The sequence below is a fragment of the Coccinella septempunctata genome, chromosome 1 (genome assembly GCF_907165205.1).
Source record: "Coccinella septempunctata chromosome 1, icCocSept1.1, whole genome shotgun sequence".
NCBI lineage: Eukaryota > Metazoa > Arthropoda > Insecta > Coleoptera > Coccinellidae > Coccinella > Coccinella septempunctata.
This window is the reverse complement of record NC_058189.1, coordinates 12,495,217-12,518,518: the sequence shown is the minus strand read 5'-3', so window position 1 is coordinate 12,518,518 and position 23,302 is coordinate 12,495,217. Positions and strand designations below refer to the sequence as shown.

The following is a 23,302-nucleotide window of genomic DNA, read 5'->3' as shown; positions in this document are numbered from 1 at the left end:
TAAGAAGTCTACATCGTTTTCAAATCGAGCACAGATCGAACGCAATGCTTCTACCCTTGCACGCTTTTGGACAACATTCAAACATTTGGGAATCCATTTTGCAGCATTTTCTCTCATGTCCAAATTGACATGAACTATATGATGAACGCGTTCGTGTGAAACATTCAGTGCTTCAGATATCCGTTTTAGCCCAATTCGACGGTCTGATAAAATCACGTCATGAACTGCATCGATATTTTCGGGGTCTGACAGAGAAACTGGCCTTCCCGATCGGTCAACATCTTCAATGGAAAATTTACCTCTTTTAAAGCTCGCAGTCCAATTTTTCACGGTCGCATACGAAGGACATTGATCACCAAGGGTATTAAGCATATCTTCGTAAATCTGTTAACCTCTTAACTCTTTTAAACACAGGTACTTGATGATGGCTCGATACTCCAACTTTTCTATTTTCACAATTTCGGTGGACATATTCTTTCATTTAATTTATTGCGTAGCTGTGGTTTTCTTTTTCGACCTCCAACTTCAGACTGACACTTCTAATGAGTTATTGTTCGTTGCTATGGTAACGCAATATTTTTTTTATGCATGGAACTGGTCTAGGCTAACTAAATATCAATAGATCCTCATATTATGGTTCATTTAGTGATCACGATTCCCTCGAATTTACATATTTTTCGTCTCTATCCTATAAAGCAGACAGAAACGATCTGAAATCCTTTATGGATTTATTCTATCGGTGGTTTTCCAACTTTTCTTGAAGTTTCTATGAGTAATTTTTGCTTTTTGATGAAACTGTTCATCAGTTTGATGATTTAATTTAAATAATAACACCTCTAGAAATCCCATGTAGGTATATTCCTTCATTCCTATTCAATTCAGTTTGGGAAATACGCACATCGGCAAAATTAGGAAACAGAAACAAAACTACGATTTATATGCTGATTTGGGGACTGGCGTTATCGTGAGTAACAATGAAATTAATAATGTTCAATCTCAAAAAACATGTTTGTCCTCCATTATACGGGGCAAAATTGAAGATACCTGAACTACAACTTCTTCTTTTGTTTTAGAGTTATAGGCCAAAATTCAAATTTGGGCGATTTCAACTTTGGTCATTATCTCCGTTTCTGTGTGTGCTGAAATGTTGAAATGAAATCACTATTGAGACACTTCTTGATAGCAATCCAGTGGCGTACTATGATTATTTCCTACAGGTTTATTTGCTGAGCTATGATATAAAGTTGTGTTTTTCTTATGAAAACAGTAGTTTAATGACTTAGAAAGAATTGCCATTTTTTTCCATTTCAGAAATATATCATATATCGCGCATAGTCTTTCTTTGTCATTTTAAAACACTGTTTTCATGAGAAAAGACATATCTTCATGTTATAGCTCAGCAAATATACCTGTTGGAAAAAATCATAGTGCGCCACTGTATTGCTATCAAAAATTTTCTCAATAATGTTTTCATTTCAACATCTTAGCACAAACAGAAACGGAGATAATGACCAAAGTTAAAATCACCCAAATATTTATGCTGGTCAATAACTCGAAAACAAAAGAAGATAGAGGAATGAAGTCGATGGCATTATTATTTTCTGGAAAAAGACGGCAGTAATGTGCCATGCATTTTCCCCCATCTCGTTGGGTTGAAAAAGTTGTAGTTCCGGTATCACCAATTTTGCCCATCCTGTACATAAACAATGTCCATATACCAAGCATGGAGTCAGTTGAACATCTAAGAATACTCTAGAAGAAAAACTGACTTGGAAGCAACACATTATGAAAAAAACCTTGATTTATGAATGTGGGATTTAATCATCCCAACAATCCATAGATCATCCAAAATATTGAAAATTACCACCAAAAATTGGAAACACATCGATACCAGCATATGGAGCCTACCAATTACCAATAAAAGATTAAAGAAAATTAGACCAATCGAACTAACAAGCTCTCATTCGTCTATTTTTAACAGTATAGTATTGGTAGAGTTGATAGTTAATTTCTTATAAAATGGTATATTTTCTGTTTGCTAATTAAAGAATGGGAAAAAACCATATTCAATAACATCTCCACGATCATTTTCATTGCCTAGTTGTTCATTTCTTGCAAGTTGAAAGGCTGGAATACCCACTGATTACTTTAAAAAATAGTGGTTCAATCAACATTTTGTATTTATTATTGGACCACGATAGATCATTCCGAATCCTAAGGAAAACGATGTTACATTCAGTTCCCGAGGTGTAATAATGAAACTCATCACACAAATTCACAGATGATCATATTGTGTGAGGGAGGGAAAACGTAAATTTAGACACGGATTAACTTGCCATAGTTACTGAAATGTTTTAATGCAATTTCACATTATTTCAAGTCCGCGAAGCGTGTGGAATTGTAAAATATTTCGGCTATTAATAAAAGATCAAATTACCAGACATTTGTGTGCCTATGTTTTGGACTAATTATGTTCATTATGGATATATTCGGTCTATTACCGAATTGTGTGTACGTATATTGTTGATTCCCTGAATGTGGGTAAACTTGTCCGATCACAACTAAGGTGATGAAAGTGTCTGCGTGAAGTGCATCTTCAGAAAATTTCGAGCAGAAGACTTCTTTTACAAGGTAGAAACCTTAAATTTTCATTTATTGTGTTCATTACAAGAATCATTAGTCCATTCATGATAAATATACAGGGTGAGTCTTTGACTCATACAAATATTTCAACAGTAGATTCTTGAGGTTAAAAGAAATACATTTTTCCTATAACATTTTTTCAGATTCGGCTCTGATAAAAAAATATTTTGAGTTTTCACAATGAGTTGTGCCACCCCTGGAAGAACAAAATAACCTTTCGAATAACTGGCTAAATATGTGACAGTACACATTTGTGGTTTTTAAACAGAGTTGTATTCAGGCAAAGTTCCTAATTTTTCGAATTTCAGAGATACTTTTTAATTTTTGATCAAATTACTCGAAAATGGCTCATTATACGGGAAATTATGAGGAATACTTTTAATTAACAAAACATTCAAATATTCATTGGATAGCGTCCAACTTAGTTTCAAGGGTTGGGTTCTTCAAATTTTTGACATTTTTATGGTACGTAATGGTCGTCCTGTGTTCGAAAAAGATTCATCGAATAAATGAAAAAATTCGGAAAAAATGATAATGAAAAAAAGTGTTTCTTTTGACCTCAAAAATCTACTGTTAAAATATTTGTACGAGTCAAAGACTCGCCCTGTATAGAATGCTCTTCGATCCGAGGGAATATGCCATAGAAAATATTCCACGAATAATATAGAAATGGTACGTCAATGGTCCTCTCATAAATTAAATGTCTCAGAATTCTCCACTTGATCGATTTTTTTTTCAGTGACGCGGAGTTTCAGAGGTGAAAATAATGGTTTAATTATGATGAAGGAGATATATACGTTTACTTTTCGAACTGGACAAACAGTAATTCTGAAATATGTACCTAATTAGTATTTTTAATGCATCAGTGGCGTATAATTTTGTTTTTTCGGAACTCCAAAATCACTAGAATCTGCTAGTGATTTTGAGGAGTGATAAAGGGGTAATTCCCCCTCCCCTTTCCCCCCTTCGAAGTACTGAAAGAAGCCTAATCAGCTTCTAGCATCATAACATATCTAAACTAAGTGTCGAAGTATATAACTTCGACATAATCTTGGCGATGTTGGATTTTCAGAAATCAAAGCATTATGCCTGTCTCATACCCCAGCCCAGGGAATTTTTTTTCAATCTTTCGTTTTTTCGTCTAGCATTTGGAAACAGAGAGGCTTTAAATTTTTTTTATCAACGATCTGGTATACAATGAGTGATCATCAATATCTGTCCGTTTCCTTGACCATTATTACGTTCATAATCACTTTTGATTATGTACAGGGTGGGCAAAATTCGTTGTCTACTGAGGGGATCTCGAGAACTTTGAGAGATAGAAGAAAGCGGATGACACATTTCCTGAGTCTCTTTCAGAGAAAAAAGAATGGTGAAAACCTTAGCCTCCTACGATTCTACGTTTTTGAGTTATTAGCAAAAAATGAGATTTTGACGATTTCGAAAAGTTCTCATAATTTTTTTGTCTTCGAATGTACAGATCTGAAACTTGAACTTTCTTAGGCACTCTTATACGTAGAATCTACCACCAAAAGATTTTTTTCCAATTCAAAAATAACAAATTCAATAAGAGATTGCCTTCAAAAAAACGAAAGAAGAAAAATGAAAGAATATTTTGAGCTCGTCAGTGGATTCTACGTAAAAAAGTGCCTGTAGAAGGTTCAAGTTTCAGATCTATAACTTCAGAAAAAAAATTATGAAAAGTTTTCGAAATCGTCAAAATCGGCACAGCTATGAAAATAGCAGTACCGTTTAATTAAACTCCGTTCTTCTTATGAAATTCACCTTTTCCAAATTAGCGGAATCCCCATCCTGAAATAGCTTGTCAATTTTAGGCATATGATTAATGGGATATCATTTACTTGATTTTAATCATAATTTGATGAAACAAATATGGGTTCTGATTTGAAATAAGGAAGTTTTTGAGGAAAACTCAAATCGAAAGTTGGTATATATTTTAGTGTTTTTCTCAATGTCAAGTTGTCAAGCAGTCTAGGGTTTGAATTCGCGAACTCAGGCATAACTGAATATAAAATTTTACAAATTATGACTCAAAAATTAAATTAAAATTCTTTTGAAAAAATCCCACATGTATTCCACAATTCAAATTTAGTCTGCCGAATTTTAATTAGACTAGGCTATGTTTTCGTAAAATCGAAGTTTTGAGGTAGGAATTATTCAATCAAGTAACATGTGTTTCCATGAATATGTGTTTATTTCGATCTATTTTCATCCTCATCTTAATTAAAACTGAATCATTTCGGGATGGAATATAATCATCCTCCAAATATTTCGTTCAATATTTCGACGCCATACGATATATAATACATGGACGTACCATATTTTCTCGTAAAAAGGTTTACGATTAACGTTGGATTGTTAAACCGAGATTTTTGGAAATATAAAATTAATTTCATTTTTATTTGATACTATAAATTATAATAAAAAGTATTTATCCAGATTCTATTAAGTGAACAGTATCTCAGAAAATTTGAAACATCAATCAGTTGGATTCTGTAAAACCATCAGAATGAACTGATATTGAAAGCCAGATAGAAATAGGTGCAAATCCACTTTCCAAACTTAAGAGCTAGAGTCTTTGTTCAGAGAAAAAGTTCCTGTCTCTTTCTTTACATCAAATGAACTCTGCGTGACCACACTAAAAGTTTTAAAACATTCCTATGAAACACCTAATTTTGACTGCACTTATAATTTCAGTTACTAATACAAGGACATATCGTCCATTCAACATCTCGGGTGGCTATGGAAAATCGAATTTAAGTTGGTAATAGTCCATAAGTTGAGATTTTGTGTTGCGGAATTCAGGTTGGTATTGTGAATCTATGCACTTAACGACAGTTATTTGGATTTCGTACAGCTGTTTATGTTCTTCATTTAATCGTACAAATTGGAAACATAGTTGAGTCAATTTTGAATGCTAATTAATATTCTGCAAATTTGAATATTTCTTATTTTCATATACTTTTCTAGGTTATATTGCTATATTCCAGTTCTGTGATTGAGAGTACAGAAATTTTTAGAAATCTTGTGTGACCAGATATTAAGCTGCGCCTGGACTTTCAAGACCTACTGGGATGTCAATCATTCTTGAATGGACTATAGAATAAGGTATAAAACAGATGTCCAGACGCAGCTTAATATCTGGCCACAGAACATCTTCAATAATTTCTGTAGTTTCAATCACAGAACTGGAATATATAAATATAACCTAGAAAAGTATTTAAAAGGAATGAATATTTAAATACAAAATTCATTAATCAGCAATCGAAATTGATACAATTATCTTTCCAATTTGTTCGATGGAATTAAGAACAAGATAGTGCAAAATTCAAATTATCTTCGATCAGTGCATAGATTAACATATAATAGGTTCCATAGGTCTATGGAATTGTTTATTCTCAATACCAACCTGAATTCCGCAACACAAATTATCAACTTAATGGTTATTACCAACTTAAATTCGATTTGCCATAGCCACCTGAGAAGTCCATCGTTCCTGAATGGACCATATTTGGAAATATTGCAACCACAGAATTCTGAGCTCAAAATATGAGGGATCTAAGTTTTTAAAATTGCCTGATGCATCCATTTTTTTCAAGAATGTCGACGAATATCGTTTTTTGTAGATACTGCTTAGAATTCTATTTGTGTAAAATTGATGCGAAAAAGCTTCATACACATCATCAAAATAATTTTGCAATTCAAACTAACTACCTACTTTATCATTATGAAAGAGAAGGATGATATTTTTGCATACAGTATTGGAGAATCGAAAAATAGTGATGAAATTCCGCCAGTGGAGTAGAATTTGAGGGGTTTTAAACAGTCATATGTCCATATCGTATACCAATGATAGAAGCCAGAAGCAGCATTCAACATAATTCACCTGTAATTCTTGCCGAATAGGACGATAATAGTTGTGAATTACCTACTGTGCAAAAAAATTTTGAACATTTTCAGATTCAGGGAAACATATTATTGTCCATCTCTGATGAGATTCTAGCTTGCTAATTGCGTATCTGAGCAGTTACGCATTTTCCTTAAACTGAAGAGCGTTAGTTTCACAGAAAGTAGATACATAAGTAGGTATATATTTCATAAGGAGGTGTTCGAAACATTGCAAATAACGGCAGCTCTGTCGAATGTTTCTTGGGCATTATAGCTGATACTTTTGGTCTTGTTGAATAAGGTAAATATTGGTTGTTATCCTTTTGACAGCTTCTGATTCTACAGCAGTGATTCCCAAAGTAGTCTATATCGACACACAGATAACATACAAGGGATCCATATGAGAGAAAAAATTATTTCGGAGGACTACACCGGTAGATCTCATTGAAGCAGCCAAACAGCCGTGGACTCTATGTCTCAAAAACCATTGGATTGGAGGAAGGAAGCCACAGTCATGGTTGTTTTGAAGCTCAAAATGTCGATTTTTCACAAAAAAACACTACAAGTGCCATGAAAACACCACTTCATTTTCAAATACTTAGTTAAGAATATTTCGATAACTAATGCATAAAATGAAAAAACAATTACTGTGCTGAAATCAGTATAAAAATACCTTTCAAATGAGGTATCACTCACCCCATCTTCCCTATTCAAAAATTGGGGGTGAGGGTTGTAGTAGCAAGGGTTGAAGCGCTATGCGTCCGTAACCTACATCTTAAGTTGTCCCCCTCGAAACAGAAATCGACCTGTACGAGCATTTCTATCGAAAAAATTTATTTCGTCTGTAATCTCGTCTGTTTCGTTTTCAAATGGCCACCCTGTATATTGTTTTTGTATATGATGGCATATTATTTTCATTTCTTCTACCTTAGAAGCTCCAAAAATATGTTCAGTAGATAATAAACTTTAATTAATTCAGTAATTACATTATAATAAGCTTCTCAGGCTGGACTTTTTATAGACCAGTTGAGAGAAGGTTCAGACAAAAGTATTCGTTGGGGAAATGTGACAAGGGGATATTGTTAAACAAGCTATTGCGAAAAATTAATCGATTAAACTGTTTCCGTACCCATATGTTGTATAAAATTTCATTATTGTTTGTTTTGATATAAATTGCATTTCAAATATACAGGGTGAGTCTTTGATTCGTACAAATATTAAAACAGTAGATTTTTGAGGTCAGAAGAAACACTTGTGTCCTTTACCGGAAAACTTGGCAATGAGTATATGAGACAAAAAGTATGGGAACCTGTGTTACATAGTAACTCAGGGTACTCATCCCTAATGAATTGCCATCCGGTTTCGAATGCATTATGGTCGCCGTATAACGTATAATTATTCTGAATCATAGTCTGCATGGCATTTGATCAAACGTAATGAATACCTGAACGAAATTAGTGTTGGATTTGCATTAAATTTGAATGAATAAGAAAGCTCAGCTATAGATATTTTGGGTTAATACTTAGCAATTCACATTTTTCAATTTCTTTCTACAAAGAACACTTCTACACTTCTACTGTCAGAAGTTTTCGTAACAAGTATTAAGATATTGAAGATAAAACATTTATCATTGAAAATAGGTTGAGATGTTTTAAAAATGATCTTTTCGCGATCTCGTATGAAGTAGAGTATTTTACTAGCATACGAAGATGAATTGATATCTAGTTAGCCGACCAGTTCCATGCATAAAAAAATATTGCGTTACCATTGCAACGAACAATAACTCATTAAAAGTATCAGTGTGGAGTTTGAGACCAAAAAAGTAAGAGTTTATTAAAAAATAAGGAGATGTCTACCCAAAATGTGAAAATCGAAAAATTGGAGTATCGAGCCATTATCAAGTACCTCTATTTAAAAGGGTTAAGAGGTAAGCAGATTTATGAAGATATGCTTAATACCCTTGGTGATCAATGTCCTTCGTATGCAACATTGAAAAAGTGTACTGCAAGCTTCCAAAGAGGTAAATCTTCCATTGAGGATGATGACCGATCGAGAAGGCCAGTTTCTGTGTCAGTCCCCGAAAATATCGATGCAGTTCATGACATGATTTTATCAGACCATCGAATTGGGATGATACGGTTATCTGAAGCACTGAATGTTTCATACGAACGTGTTCATCATATAGTTCAAGTCAATTTGGACATGAGAAAAATTGCTGCAAAAGCGTGCGAGTAGAAGCATCGCGTTCGATTTGAAAACGATGTAGACTAAGAAGTCTGCAGAATTGTTACTATGGATGAGACTTTGGTACATTTCTACGATCCAGAACCAAAGCAAAAATCTATGGAATGAGGACACGCTGGTTCTCCAAGACCTAAGAAGTTTCGTGTCCAAAAATCTGCTGGAGAAGTTCTTGCTTCCGTTTTTTGGGATTGTCATGGAGTAATCATGATTGATTTTTTGGATAAGGGTAGAACAATAATCAGAGACTACTATTCGACATTACTGACCACGCTACGGGAAAAAAATTGAAGAGAAAAGACGCGGAAAGCTATCCACAGGTGTTTTGTTTCTGCAGGACAACGCTCCTGCACACAAATCTCATATTGCTATGCAAAGAATTCGTGATTTAGGGTTTGAATTACTAGAACAACCCCCTTATTCGCCAGATTTGGCTCCATCCGACTATCATCTCTTTCCTCAACTGAAAAAAAGTTTAAAAGGTCGTAAATTATCTTGCAGCGAGGTGGTAATAAAAGCTGTGGAGGTCTGGTTTGCATAGCAAGAAGAAACATTTTTTTGAAAAGGTCTAGAGACGTTGCGAGCCCGCTGTAATAAATGTACCCAATTAAGAGAAGAATATGTTGAGTAAAAAAATATTTTGACATTGAAATTTTGTTGGGTTCCATATATTTTTCAATATATCCTCGTATTATGAGTTTCATTCAATTGTGATCCACTTGAATACTGTCATGAAACGAAAAACAGGATAAATTAATTAATTTCACGAAAACATAGTATAATTAAACAATTTTTCTCAAAGATGTGGAAAACTTATCGAATCTTCCTACGCCAATGGTGAAGCATTCGCTTGCAAAAAAAATGAGAGAAATCTCACAATTCTATTTCTGTATACCCCTACACAAACATACTCGGTTGTTAGGTTAGTCCATCCAGATTGTTTTAATTTTAGTCGCTCATTAATTATGCGGGTGTGTGACGTAATTAACGCCGAGACTTGACTTTGTTAATAATTCAGCGGGAATTAAATCCATTCGGTCTGAATATAGGGACATAAGTTCTGCGTTATGTTCCTGTTTATATTAAAACGGATTTGGTACATTTAATAAATAGTGAAGCGGCCAGATTTCAACGGCCCATGACGAATTTCCATGGATGCCAACGCATTTGTATACACTCGATTACTCAAACATAATGAGAGGGACGTCGATCTCAAGACTAATTTAGCATTAGGGATCAATCGTGCACGGATTCGCAGTTTACATTTCACATCTTTCTTGTAGGAATATTGATTGTGGACTGAGAGAAATACACTGAGCAAAAAAATTAACGCACATTATGGAAATCTCAAATTTATTCTACAACTGAAGGTGTTCTCAGTGATAATTATTTTTATCAGAATTATGCATGCATATGTTATCCACTTTCAACGGTTTTCTTCAATACAGATATTTTTTCCCAGCAGGAATAAAAAAAGATGATATTATCAGATTTTGAATGTATTGGCTCCATTCTAAAATCAGTTGTTCTCGATCAATTCTAGTGATCAATAGTTTCTCTTTCGTTTGATTTCCTACACTCGATCGCTATGCAACGCGAAACACGCAATTTGACCCAAAAGGAATGTGCCCAAGCGGTAGTTTTGCGCGAAGAAGGGTGGACATACACAAGAATTGCAAAAAGGTTTGGAGTTTCCCATACAAGTGTGTCCAGAATGTTACAGCGATTCAGGGAGACAGGTATGAATGTCCGAAGACCAGGACAGGGTAGACCACGGGTAATAACTGCCATTCAAGAACGTTACTTGAGAGTTTCTTCGTTGAGACAACGGTTTGCAACCGCTCGCCTCCTTCAAATTCAGCTTGAGCAAACTCATGAGGTGCAAATTAGCACTCAGACAATAAAAAATCGCCTCAGAGAATATGATTTAAGGCTTCGTGTCGCGGCAAGAGGCCCAGGCTCTTACCCCAGCCCATCGAAGGGCGCGTTTGGATTTTGCGAGAGAGCATATCCATTGGGAAGAGGCCAATTGGGAAAGAGTTCTCTTCACAGTTGAGTCTAGATTCTGCCTCTACCATTGTGATCGACGTTCCCTTGTATACAGACGTCCACATGAAAGATATGCTCAGTGCAATTTCCTGAATACTACTGGTTCCGGTGGAGGATCGATTATGGTATGGGGTGGAATATCTTTGACTGCTCGCACAGACCTAGTGGTCGTTGATAATGGAGCTATGAATGCTGATAAGTATATAAGGAACATTCTTGAAGAGCATTTGCCCCATACATTGGTGAAAATTTCATTTTTATGGACGATAATGCCAGACCCCCTCGTGCGCGCATCGTTCAGGAGTACCTTGAAGAGGTTGAAGTCTCTCGAATGGAATGGCCAGCAAGAAGTCCAGATCTCAATCCGATTGAGCAGGTTTGGGACAACTTCAATAGAAGGCTGAGAAGTTCCGGAAATCATCCAGCTACTCTTAATGACTTAGGAATCCAACTCGGAGAAATCTGGGAAGGATTAGATCAGAACATTTTAAGATCACTCATTTTGAGTATGAACCGTCGTTGCCGAGCTGTAGTTAACGCAAGGGGTGGAAATACCAAGTATTAAATCACTTATCAGCATTTCAGTATTTTGAAAATTGTTCATTTCTCTTCTTTCACATAAGATTCGGTGAAATCCTGAATTTTTCTTCTATTTAATGTGTCTTGTTTCGTTCAAAACCTTCCCGAGAGAACATAAAAAATAAGTTATAAAGTCAATGTAGAGTTAACTTTCATTAAAATTGAAATTTTCAGAATGTGCGTTAATTTTTTTGTGCAGTGTAGTAACTATAATTTTTTGTTAGCTGCAACCTGAATACTGTTGCCCACGAGACCAACGAGATGAGACTTTAGTAAAGTTTCGTGTCGTCTCGCCAAAAAGACAGTATTCTCCATTCACTTTTACTTTAGCATTCGGTTGGCCATGGAAATTTGACACATTCCACTCTGTATAGTATGAAAATGTGGGGTTATGATGCTTGTCAAAACATTTTTGGGGTTTTAAATCAGCGCTATGTTGTCCGTTCACTCCGTTCTACATGAAAGTCTTCCTAAAAAGGTATCTTATCACAATGTCGAATCACTGCGGAAAATATTAAGTCGAATATATGTATGTAACGAACATAATTGACGTTTATGCAAACTGATTGAAGGCATGCCAAATCTAGTTATTCACATGTAAAATACAAGAGATTAGTTTTTAAATATATTTATTTCGCTTTGGAAGAAAATTGAATTATTGACACCCAATATGTTGTAGGAGAGTTAATATTGGTTAGCTTCTTTGACTGAAGGTTGTTACATCAGTTGTAGATTTCGAAAAAATCAACCCGAAGATGAAACGAATATGATGCAGTGGTTGGGAATGGGTTTCTATAGATAGACTAAGCATGGGCAAACTACGGCCCGCGGGCCAGGTCCGGCCCACGTGAAAGTCTAATCCGGCCCGCGTCAAGATTTTGAAACAATCACCAGTGTTTTTGTTTTCTAAGTTTGACCACCTGATAAGGAAAAGCAATGTCACCTAATACCGAGTTGTCTCAAAGCGTAAGTTGCGTACTGTTTATTATCATCTTAAAATGTTGAAGATTATACATCGAAGACGACAAATTAGCTGGAAACGTATTAGGTGGAAGAAGGACTGATAAATGGAGGCTTCATAGCTGATGAAGTGAATCAAGTCCATGCAGCCTAGTTTTGGGATACATGACTTAGGTTAGAATATAAGCATATGCTTACATTCACTTTACACAAATCTAAAGAAGTCACTTTTGAATTCATTGGTTATAAACAACTTCTATGTCATCTCAAAACTAGGCTGCATGGACTGGGTTCACTTCAGCCCTGAATCCCTCAAATAAAAGTCCACCAATTTGTTATTCAAATTGCATAGAGTTGTGCTCGAGGCTCAGCCTTAGTACTGCGTGTGCATCTGGCAGCGGCTGGCATTATTTCTTGTAATCCCCAGAAAAAGCAAAAGTCGCCAAATCTCCTTCGATGTTCCAACGGTTGCATCACAGAACACAAATAGTGTTGCATGGAATCCAAAACTTCCAACGAACGGCTTGTTGCTGAGCTCCAAACATGAAGGCAGTATTCAAGTGTGATTAATACATGAAAATTTATTCAATTATTCTATTCTGCGTAGTTTGACTCGATCAAGTAACGGTTTCCTTCTAAATGAAAATTTTTGAGCTTTAAGAAGGGTATTAATTATTGGATCTAACATTAATTTTAGTTTAGCAAAGTTTGCTCGCAACTTAGCATAGGTGTAGTGTTCTAGTTCTCTCAATTCTAAACTAAATTATTTTGGATTTGCTTGGGAGTCTTGGGACCTCGAGTTATAGCAGTCAACAGCACGGTTACTGAGATGATGATATTATGCTCGTGGTGGTTAGTAACGAATCAAGCATTAAAATTTTCGTTTGGTTCGTTGTCAACGTCTGTGTAATTCGAAGTATTTTTGACCTTTTGATTTTCATTGATGAGAGCAACAAAAATATCACATATTTTTCAAAAATTTCAAGAAACAAACAATCACGTCCTTCAAAGTACCTTTGACTAATATTTACAACATTACTACTGGAGGGAGGAGCACCAAATATGACGGCCGGAATCTGGTATCGTGGGCATATTTAATGAATAATCATAATATCTCGGGAACAACTGCATATTGTTATGTGAACAGGTGTTTTCCACTATGAAACTATGAATAGCAGCGTAAGCAACCGACTATAAATGTGCCTACAGATTACTCTAACGTGACGTGGGCCCATGTCATAAAGCGCATGATTCAAAAATCTAACATCGGATTTTGCGCGTAAGCGTTCAATGTGGGAACGTGGGAATACACGTGTCAACGTCACGTCTGACTAATTTAACGCTTCCGCAAAAATCCTATATTAGATTTTCGAATAATGCGCATTATGGGCCCACGTCACGTCAGAGTAATCTGTTGGCACCTTTAGTGACCAGCTTTTAGCATCATCACGGCCAATTTCTACCAGAGTATGGACAATTCTTAGAAGCTCAATCACAGTTTCATTTTTCACATACTCTTTCGTATCCTACCGAACAATAATTATTTTTTGTCATTTTTTTTTACTTTTCTAGGATGTTAGTCATGTTTGATGTAAAAATCGAAGAAAAGTTAATCACTTGTAAAAACATGTATTTTTTTTTGCCCGCCTATGTAATTTTTCATTTTATCTGGCCCTCCCCTCAAAAAGTTTGCCTATGCCTGCTATAGACGGAATAAACCTCGTTATTAACAGATAATTACAAGAATGTTAAATTCTTCAACAAAAATCATCTTGCATCAATAGAAGTCAAATAATTGAAGGAAGTTTCTAGGCAAGGGGAACTTCACGTTCAAACAAAAATTTCACATGAATTAACAATTAACAGGACAACTGGCTGGTTTTATGGCTGCTCATTTATAATACTTTAATATAATGCTAATAATAATTATATATCTACTTATTAATACCTTAAGACATTCAACATGTATAGGACAAGTTAAATGAAAAATAAAAAAAAATATTTTCTGCAACTTATTCTACGATGAGATTCATCGAAAATCCTGTAGGTAGTAACTTTTTGAATTCGTTTACCATAAAACAAAATTCTCAAATGGCAATACTTTTTTGGGCCTCTCAATAGAAGGAAATTCTTTGTCATCCTCTTCACTCACAATCTTTCTGATTGTGGAAAGATTCAGCTAAAATATAAGTCGTTTAGATTCAGATGAAACATTATATAAATTCACTTACATCGAATATGTTCGCTATCGTATGTACAGGGTGTTTCCTAATTGAATGTCAATACTTATGGGGGTAATTTTTGAGCCCATTTTAAGAAAAAAACTTTATATAAACATATGTCCTAAACGTCTTACCTTTTGAAATACAGGTTAGTAAAATTTTCAAAAATAAATCATTTATTATCAAAATCTACAATACCACTCCAAATATTTCAATGAAATTTGTCATACATGTATACTATGAATCAAGAGGCATACGCACATGGAAGGATACAAGTTCAATTTTGAAGATGTCAACATTTTGGACACTGAGTCACACTACAACAGAAGGCTGATAAGTGAAATGATTCACATCAAAACCCACAATACTGTGAATTCTAGAGAAGACACCAAGACACCCAACATCTTAGTGTGATATATAACAGTTTAATAATAGGGAACGATAGGGTTACTTAGAGGGGAGTTTAATCGAAAAGCGAAAATAAACTGTAGTTGTTTTTAGTATCTTTTTACCATTTCATTCCGGTGATACTTTCAGCCTGCAATTTTTAACTTACATTATTTTTAATTCATGATATCAATCAGATTGTATGCTTCATCAACTTTTGTTGTTTTTTAAAATGTTATGTTTTGTATACTTAGATTTTTTTTAGTGTTGTGAACTGCTAAGAACACTTGTTGGGAAAGAACAGATTTACCAGCTCACTGATTATTGTTACTGACAGATGAGATAAAGAATGAACAATTAACCTTCGATCGAAAATACAAAACCAAAATTCACTGCAGAGATAGAACATTTTTTAAGAGTTATAACGAGGTGGAAGTTAGGTCTGTTCGTCTAGATGAGTACCTGATTTAATATATTTGTATCATTACAGCCTTGAGAAAGGACAAATAATGTCCGAAACGTTGGCAAAGTTGTAGATGTTATAGAATTAAAGTATACACCTTTTGAAAATTCCAAATTCCTGTCATCATTTATTGAATATACTGAATATGGATGCGATCACTCAACAAAACTCATATTAAAGTTAATAGAGTACAGTTAATTCAAAATTCACTCATGTTATAAACTATTTGTATGATTTGGGGAAATTTGAGGAAACTAGTCGAAGAGGAGACACCTGACATAATACATCAATGTATAGAGTCTTTTGAAATAGCAGTAGGTATACGGGATATTTCATTACTATTGGGACATTACCTAAAGAATAATAATTTGAATCGAAATATGAAGATGGATCAAGTAGGACTTAATGAAATATTGCCGTGCAAAAAGATCAAAGTTGATTTTCTTTTCTTTTTCTGCTGATAATTCAAGCTTCCCTATGGAATAAAATAAAGTAATACTAAAAGATGAAACAGGTTGGCCATCTTATTCTTATTTTTCATTGTTGTTGTTATTTCTTATATATTTCACAAACATTTCCATAATGTTGTACATGTTTATTTTTATTTCCTTTCATTTTGTTCCGTAATTCATTTTATTTGGTGTATAAACTCACCTTCAGAAGATGTAAATTAAAATTAAAATTTACTGAAATTGTATTCTGCATAAGTACCTAATTACAATGGACGTTGTTCAAAATACATTTTGAATTATCGAATGCCTGTGAAATATTTTCTCAGACAACAAATTGAAATCTACATGAATATCAAAGCAAAACAATCAGTCTCGAATTCATTGCTTCATAATATCCGTTGAGATACAGCCCTGTCTGGTATGGTAATTGATCCAAGTGTTCCGTTCAAGTACGGTGAAGTGCCTGTTTGCATTAAATACCGGAGTAGACCCAACCCTTTGACTCCAACCCTTCTTGATTGTCCAACAGATTATTGAGAAACACATGTTAAACAGGTTTTGGATAAGCCCGACCGTACGCTATTGTTTTATTAGTTGGAAGGGCAATATTTCGTCACTTGTTATAAATGGTTACTGAGGATCTTCATTGTTGATATCTGGCTCGGCTTTGGACGATTCAAGGATTAGTCCTAACGGTCATTGCATGTTTTTAATCCTGTCTCGCCTTTTTCATCGGGTGAAAAATATACATACGTTATCTCAGAGGTCCTAGTATACACTGCGCAAAAAAATTAACGCACATTCTGAAAATCTCAATTTTAATGAAAGTTAACTCTACATTGACTTTGTAACTTCTTTTTTATGTTCTCTCGGGAAGGTTTTGAACGAAACAAGACACATTAAATGAAAGAAAAATTCAGGATTTCACCGAATCTTATGTGAAAGAAGACAAATGAAAAATTTTCAAAATACTGAAATGCTGATAAGTTATTTAATACTTGGTATTTCCACCCCTTGCGTTAATTACAGCTCGACAACGACGGTTCATACTGAAAATGAGTGATCTTAAAATGTTCTGATCTAATCCTTCCCATATTTCTCCGAATTGGATTCCTAAGTCATTGAGTAGCTGGATGATATTCTGAACTTCTCAGCCTTCTATTGAGGTTGTCCCAAACCTGCTCAATCGGATTGAGATCTGGACTTCTTGCTGGCCATTCCATTCGAGAGACTCCAACCTCTTCAAGGTACTCCTGAACGATGCGCGCACGATGGGGTCAGGCATTATCGTCCATAAAAATGAAATTTTCAACAATGTATGGGGCAAATGGCACTACATGCTCTTCAAGAATGTTCTTTATATACTTATCAGCATTCATAGCTCCATCATCAACGACCACTAGGTCTGTGCGAGCAGTCAAATATACTCCACCCCATACCATAATCGATCCTCCCCCGAAACCAGTAGTATTCAGGAAATTGCACTGAGCATATCTTTCATGTGGACGTCTGTACACAAGGAAACGTCGATCACAATGATAGAGGCAGAATCTAGAATCATCTGTGAAGAGAACTCTTTCCCAATCGGCCTCTTCCCAATGGATATGCTCTCTCGCAAAATCCAAATGCGCCCTTCGATGGGCTGGGGTAAGAGATGGGCCTCTTGCCGCGACACGAGGCCTTAAATCATATTCTCTTAGGCGATTTCTTATTGTCTGAGTGCTAATTTGCACCTCATGAGTTTGCTTAAGCTAAATTTGAAGGAGGCGAGCGGTTGCAAACCGTTGTCTCAACGAAGAAACTCTCAAGTAACGTTCTTGAATGGCAGTTGTTACCCGTGGTCTACCCTGTCCTGGTCTTCGGACATTCATACCTGTCTCCCTGTCAAACGAAAGAAAAACTATTGATCACTAGAATTGATCGAGAACAACTGATTTTAGAATGGAGCATACATTCAAAATCTGATAATATCATCTTTTTTTATTCCTGCTGGGAAAAAAACATCTGTATTGAAGAAAACCGTTGAAAGTGGATAACATATGCATGCATAATTCTGATAAAAATAATTATCATTGAGAACACCTTCAGTTGTAGAATACATTTGAGATTTCCATAATATGCGTTAATTTTTTTGCGCAAGGTAAGTCTTTCTTGCATATTCACGATGGCCCACTGGAAACGAAACAGAACAACGTTTCACCACTTTCAGAAAAAAGCTGAGACCCGTGGATTTATTTTTGAAGCAGAACATCTCTCCCGATACTTTTCAATGAATTTACAACATTGATCAACTTACTTAGGTACATTTCTAAGTTTGAAATAAATATTCTGAGTATTGGGTCAAATTGCAAATTCAATATTGTGAAGATTATAAAATAGTGTAAGAATTTCTGCAAAGAAAAATAACTATTCGATTTTATTCTTACACTTCCTTTGTAAACCGATCCATGATGACAACTGCTGACAACAATAAAGATAACAACTGCTTATGAAATCGAAGTAACATTAGAGAGGACTGGCACTGAAAAACCAGATTCAAAAGTTGAACAATATTTCGTACATCCGCTGTAAAATAACTGAAATGCATTGTTGTGTTGTGTCAAGTTTGTCACTTAAACCGATAATTTCTGTGTTAATAAACTTCCGATATTTTATTAATTTTGTTTGTTTCGCTATGAGCGCTCAATTAACAATGGAAATAGGGAATAATCCTTCTGACGATAATGATATGTTTTTCATGAAATATCTTTGAAACGTCACATTTTGAAATAACCATTTCAACCGTTTCCAAAAAAAAAAATAATATTTTAAGTACCTTAAAAATGAAAAATAATAAGGGGTATTTAAAATTTGAAGCATTTCGTTTCTATTGCACAAACTGACAACATGGACTGAAATATTCGTGGATAATAAAGGACAAAAAATACACTATCTATCTTGATGAGAGACAAAGATGGCTGTCTATGAAGTCTGCGACGAACGAGGAAGATCGTAAAATTTTATGGGATTTTTATGGCCGGTTGCTGTTGAGGCTCGCCAGTGAGTACGCGCTTTATGATGGCTGTAGATCAACAGCTGTTATGTTATAAACAAGCCATTGCTCTTTTTATTTTCTAGTGGGCGCTGTTGCCAAATTGTAAACTAGAAACAAAGCGATTTAAATTTTAAAACCTCATATTTGAAGAATGGTATTGAATAGTTTCCGGGGTGCATTTGAAAAATTCATGAATGGAACTCATAATTGTTCAGTTTAAACCAAGTGATAACCCAAATTGAGGAGAATTCCTCATTTTACCTAGGAAATGAATGAAGCAAATAAAAAATAAATATACGAGTCACTGACTCAGGTAAGCAGAGTTAGAGGATATAATTTAATGCGGAAAAAAACTCGAAACCAAAACAAAAGCGAACATATCAAGAACTTTCAACAGACCATATAGCCAAATTGTCTCACGAATTGAATTAACATATAATTCAATTTTTGCTTCGAGGAATTTGTAAAGAGGCTTACTTTTATAGATTTCATTAATTTCAATTGGTGACAGAATGTTCATGAAGTTTAGATGCAAATTGAGAATATATTATATATTATATAATTATTGTCCTGAAAAGAAATATTATAAGAAAATACGATTTTATAAAATGGAAAAAACGTTCTAAAACGTCCTCAAATATCACATTATCACAGATTCATGTACAGGGTGGGAAAAATTCGTTGTCTACTGAGGGGATCTAGAGAACTGTAAGAGAAAAACGATGACACATTTTCTAGCTCTTTTTTAGAGAAACAAAGATTGGGAAAACCGTAGCCTCTTACGATTCTTCATTTTTGAGATATTAGCGAAAAATGAGATTTTGATGATTTCGAAAAGTTCTCATAATTTTTTTGTCTTTAAAGTTACAGATCTGAATCTTGAACATTCTGCAGGCACTGTTTCACGTAGAATCCACTGACGAGTTCAAAATATTTTTTTCTAATCATTGGGCGAACTTGCGTTTTTTAAACGCAAACTTTTATTGAATTCGTTATTTTTGAATCGGAAAAAATCTTCCATCACTTGATTCTACGGATAAGAGTGCATAAGGAGATTCAAGTTGCAGTTCTGTAACTTCAAAGGAAAAAAAGTTATGAGAACTTTTCGAAATCCTCAAAAACGAATAACCGTAAGACGCTACGGTTTTCATCATTCTTTGTTTCTCCGAAAAAGAGTTCGGAATTGTGCCATACGTTTTCTTCTAGCTCTTATTGTTCTCGAGATCCCCTCAGTAGACAACGATTTTTGCCCACCCTGTACAAGTACTTTTTTTAACAAATTTTGACTCAATTACTGCAAAAATGATTAAAATTAGATAGTAGATACAGTATGATGTGAGTTTTCGTGAAGAATCTTACCCAAACGTCAGTGCTATGATGTATTAAGAATAACGAATAAAAATTGTCCAAATACCCGAAAAATGTTTCATTATTTCGAAGGATATGGATGAGAATTGTGATCACAATCTTGAGAAAATTATTCCATGGCCAGCCGACTGCTCTTATAGAAATGAATGGAATATAGATGATATTTGGCGAAACGGTTCGTGTACTTTGCTAAGTTCTACTTTATATTGAAAAATATTCACTTTTAAAAACACGCAATATTGTTTTTCACACATTATTAAACCAACTTTGCATGGTTGGGTATTTACCCAACCGTTGTTCCACCCTGTCCAACACAAAGAGGGTTACCATAAAAAAAACATTGAAACCACAATCGCAGTCAAAAACAAAAACGATGATTCATTAAGATAAGCGAACAATTTGAAAAAATACAAACGGTATATGCTCAAATCCTCAACATATTAATCTTTCTTAATGAAATAATTAATTTGAAATACGAGCGCTGTCATCCGGAAGAGGCTCCCAACCCTTTGCATGCAAAAAAAAACGGAATGTAAATCTTGGAACAAATCGTTACGGCACAAGGTCCAGAGGGTCAGCTGGTTACAGGAAACCGCGTTATCCTGTGATTGATGTATGAGACGTACAGGGAATTGTTAGAACACAGAAGAGGATCAAGTGAGTTGTTCCTGAATAAAAGGTGGCCAGTTTTTGCTCTAGCTTGCTTTGTTGTGGAGGGCATGGGAACGATTTCCACCTCTCGGATTATTGAAGTTTGTGAGAGACAATTGAGACATACGTTGCTCATCCTATAACGAAGACAATGAAATAATTTGCATATATATTTTTGTATGATTGCAATCAGTACCTATTTCAAACTTGTCCTGACTAGCCTGAACTATGCGATACCAAAAATGAACATAAAATTTCTATAGAATCAGTTATAATGGGCGTTTATTTCACAAAAATTTGATTGCCCCATCAATTTCTCAGTTGTTGTAATGGCCGTTTGAATCAGTGAATTCAAAGCAGGCTTAATTACTCAGAAGAAGTACAATAGAAGTCGAAGAAATGAGTGAGCCTTAATGTTAATCCTGCATCAAATTCGTTGGAACAAAAAGGTAAAATAATGCCAAATTACCATACACCAAATGAAGAATGACTGAAAGTAAAATGTATTCGGTTAAAAACAAAAGAAAACATGACAGGCGACAGCGTTGAAGAGAAAAATCAAGCATGAATATTATAGACAATAGGAACTAATACAAATTTTCGATCGTCTAATATTTGACATCAGCAGTATGGATGGCTAACCCTTTTTATAAAATGGAAAACAAAAGAAATAATATGAAACAGAATATCATTATCAAGGGACCCGATCGTGTTTTACATCGAAATTTCCTATCCAAGCTATTTATTATACCAATATTAAGGCTCCTATGACGTAAAAATTAAAAATTTTGGATTATAATGATATTAGGTAAATCAAAAGGGGTTAATTTGCAATTCGATCTATGAATAGGTCTATAAAGAAATAAAGGTATCATGTTTTTTACGTGAGAGGTTCATTGAAATCTGACTTATTCCACGGGAAAAATGAGCTATTCGAATGTTCTATCAAAAAAATAGACAGCATGGGCAAAAAAATTCATTATAGAAAAAGCTATTGAAAAATATTGCAGTTTTGACTGGTTTTCGAAATTAAATTTCGAAGCTGCTGCTTACCACAGATTTGAAAACGTTACACTCTAGTGACTCGAGTATAAAAAAATTCGGTATGTCAGAAACTGTTCGACATATTTGAGCTACATATTTTTGGATTCCTATATGGCGAAATTGAACTTTTTTGAGGAGCCAAGCAGTATTGAACGAATTACTTTTTTATTAATGATTGGACGGCGATTATTCAATTGAAATATAGGTAACGTTCTTTTGAATGCTCAACAAAAGATTTTCCTCTTAAATTTTCATTGATTCGATATAGAATTCCACTTCCGCATTTTCGAAATTCTACAGTATTATTGGTTTCTATATTGTTTTTTTCATCAATAATTTACGACAATGATGAACCTAGGTGATTTTTAATTGATTTCAATTCAAAAGATCTTGCAATTTTCAGTGATTTTTAATTGATTCCAATTCAAAAGATCTTGAAATTTTTCCCTGTACTATGGGAAAAACAGAAATTTGGGAATACTGATCTCAAATTGTCCTGGAATAAATAGTTGAAAATTTCTGTATTACAGTCACCAATGAATATTGCTATAGTCCATTCAAGAATGATTGACATCCCAGTAGGACTTGAAAGTCCAGACGCAGCTTAATATCTGATCATAAAAGAGCTTCAATAATTTCTGTAGTTTTAATCACAAAACTGGAATAAATGAATATAACCTAGAAAAGCATTTGAAAAAAAGAAATATTCAAATTCAGAGCATATTAATCTGCATTCAGAATTGATAAAATAATGTTTTCAATTCGTACGAATGAATTAAGGACACAAACAGCAGTACAAAATTCAAATTATCGTCAGTCAGTGGTTCAGTGCATAGATTCACTTATAATAGATCACTGTTCATTTACAATTCCACCCTGAATTCCGCAACACAAAATCTTAACTTATGGGCTATTAACAACTTAAATTCAATTTTTCATAGCCACCCAAGATGTCAATCATTCTTGAATGGAATATATAATTTCAATTTAATTTCTTCTATGGTGTAATAGGTAGAAATATTGTTCATTTTCTTTCACAAATTGATGCAACGTTTTTTTTGTCTTCCGGATCTAATTTCTACGAAAGCGTTGCAGTGCTACAAAAAAATTTCAAACGTGTAATTCCGACTTGCTCGAATCACTAAGCCCTAAGCGGAGGTTTTGAAAAGTGCTCGGGAGTACGAAAAAACCTCAAGTGAAGACACTAAGTACCATGTATTGGCACAGCTCTGCTCTGGTACAAGCCTAGAGAAAAATAGAATCTCATTTCATTCATCCAAAATTCTTCCAAGAAGCCTAG

At 34.6% G+C, this 23,302-nt stretch overlaps 1 protein-coding gene across 1 annotated transcript in view; it reads left to right on the top strand.

Annotated features, from left to right (window-relative positions):
- Positions 1-2,379: 2,379 nt before the first annotated feature.
- The window catches only part of LOC123317332, a 30,107-nt gene continuing 9,184 nt past the window's right edge, over positions 2,380-23,302 (top strand). The window contains exon 1 of the mRNA XM_044903808.1: positions 2,380-2,631. The gene's annotated coding sequence lies outside the window, so the exon portion shown is untranslated. The remainder of the gene's footprint in view (positions 2,632-23,302) is intronic.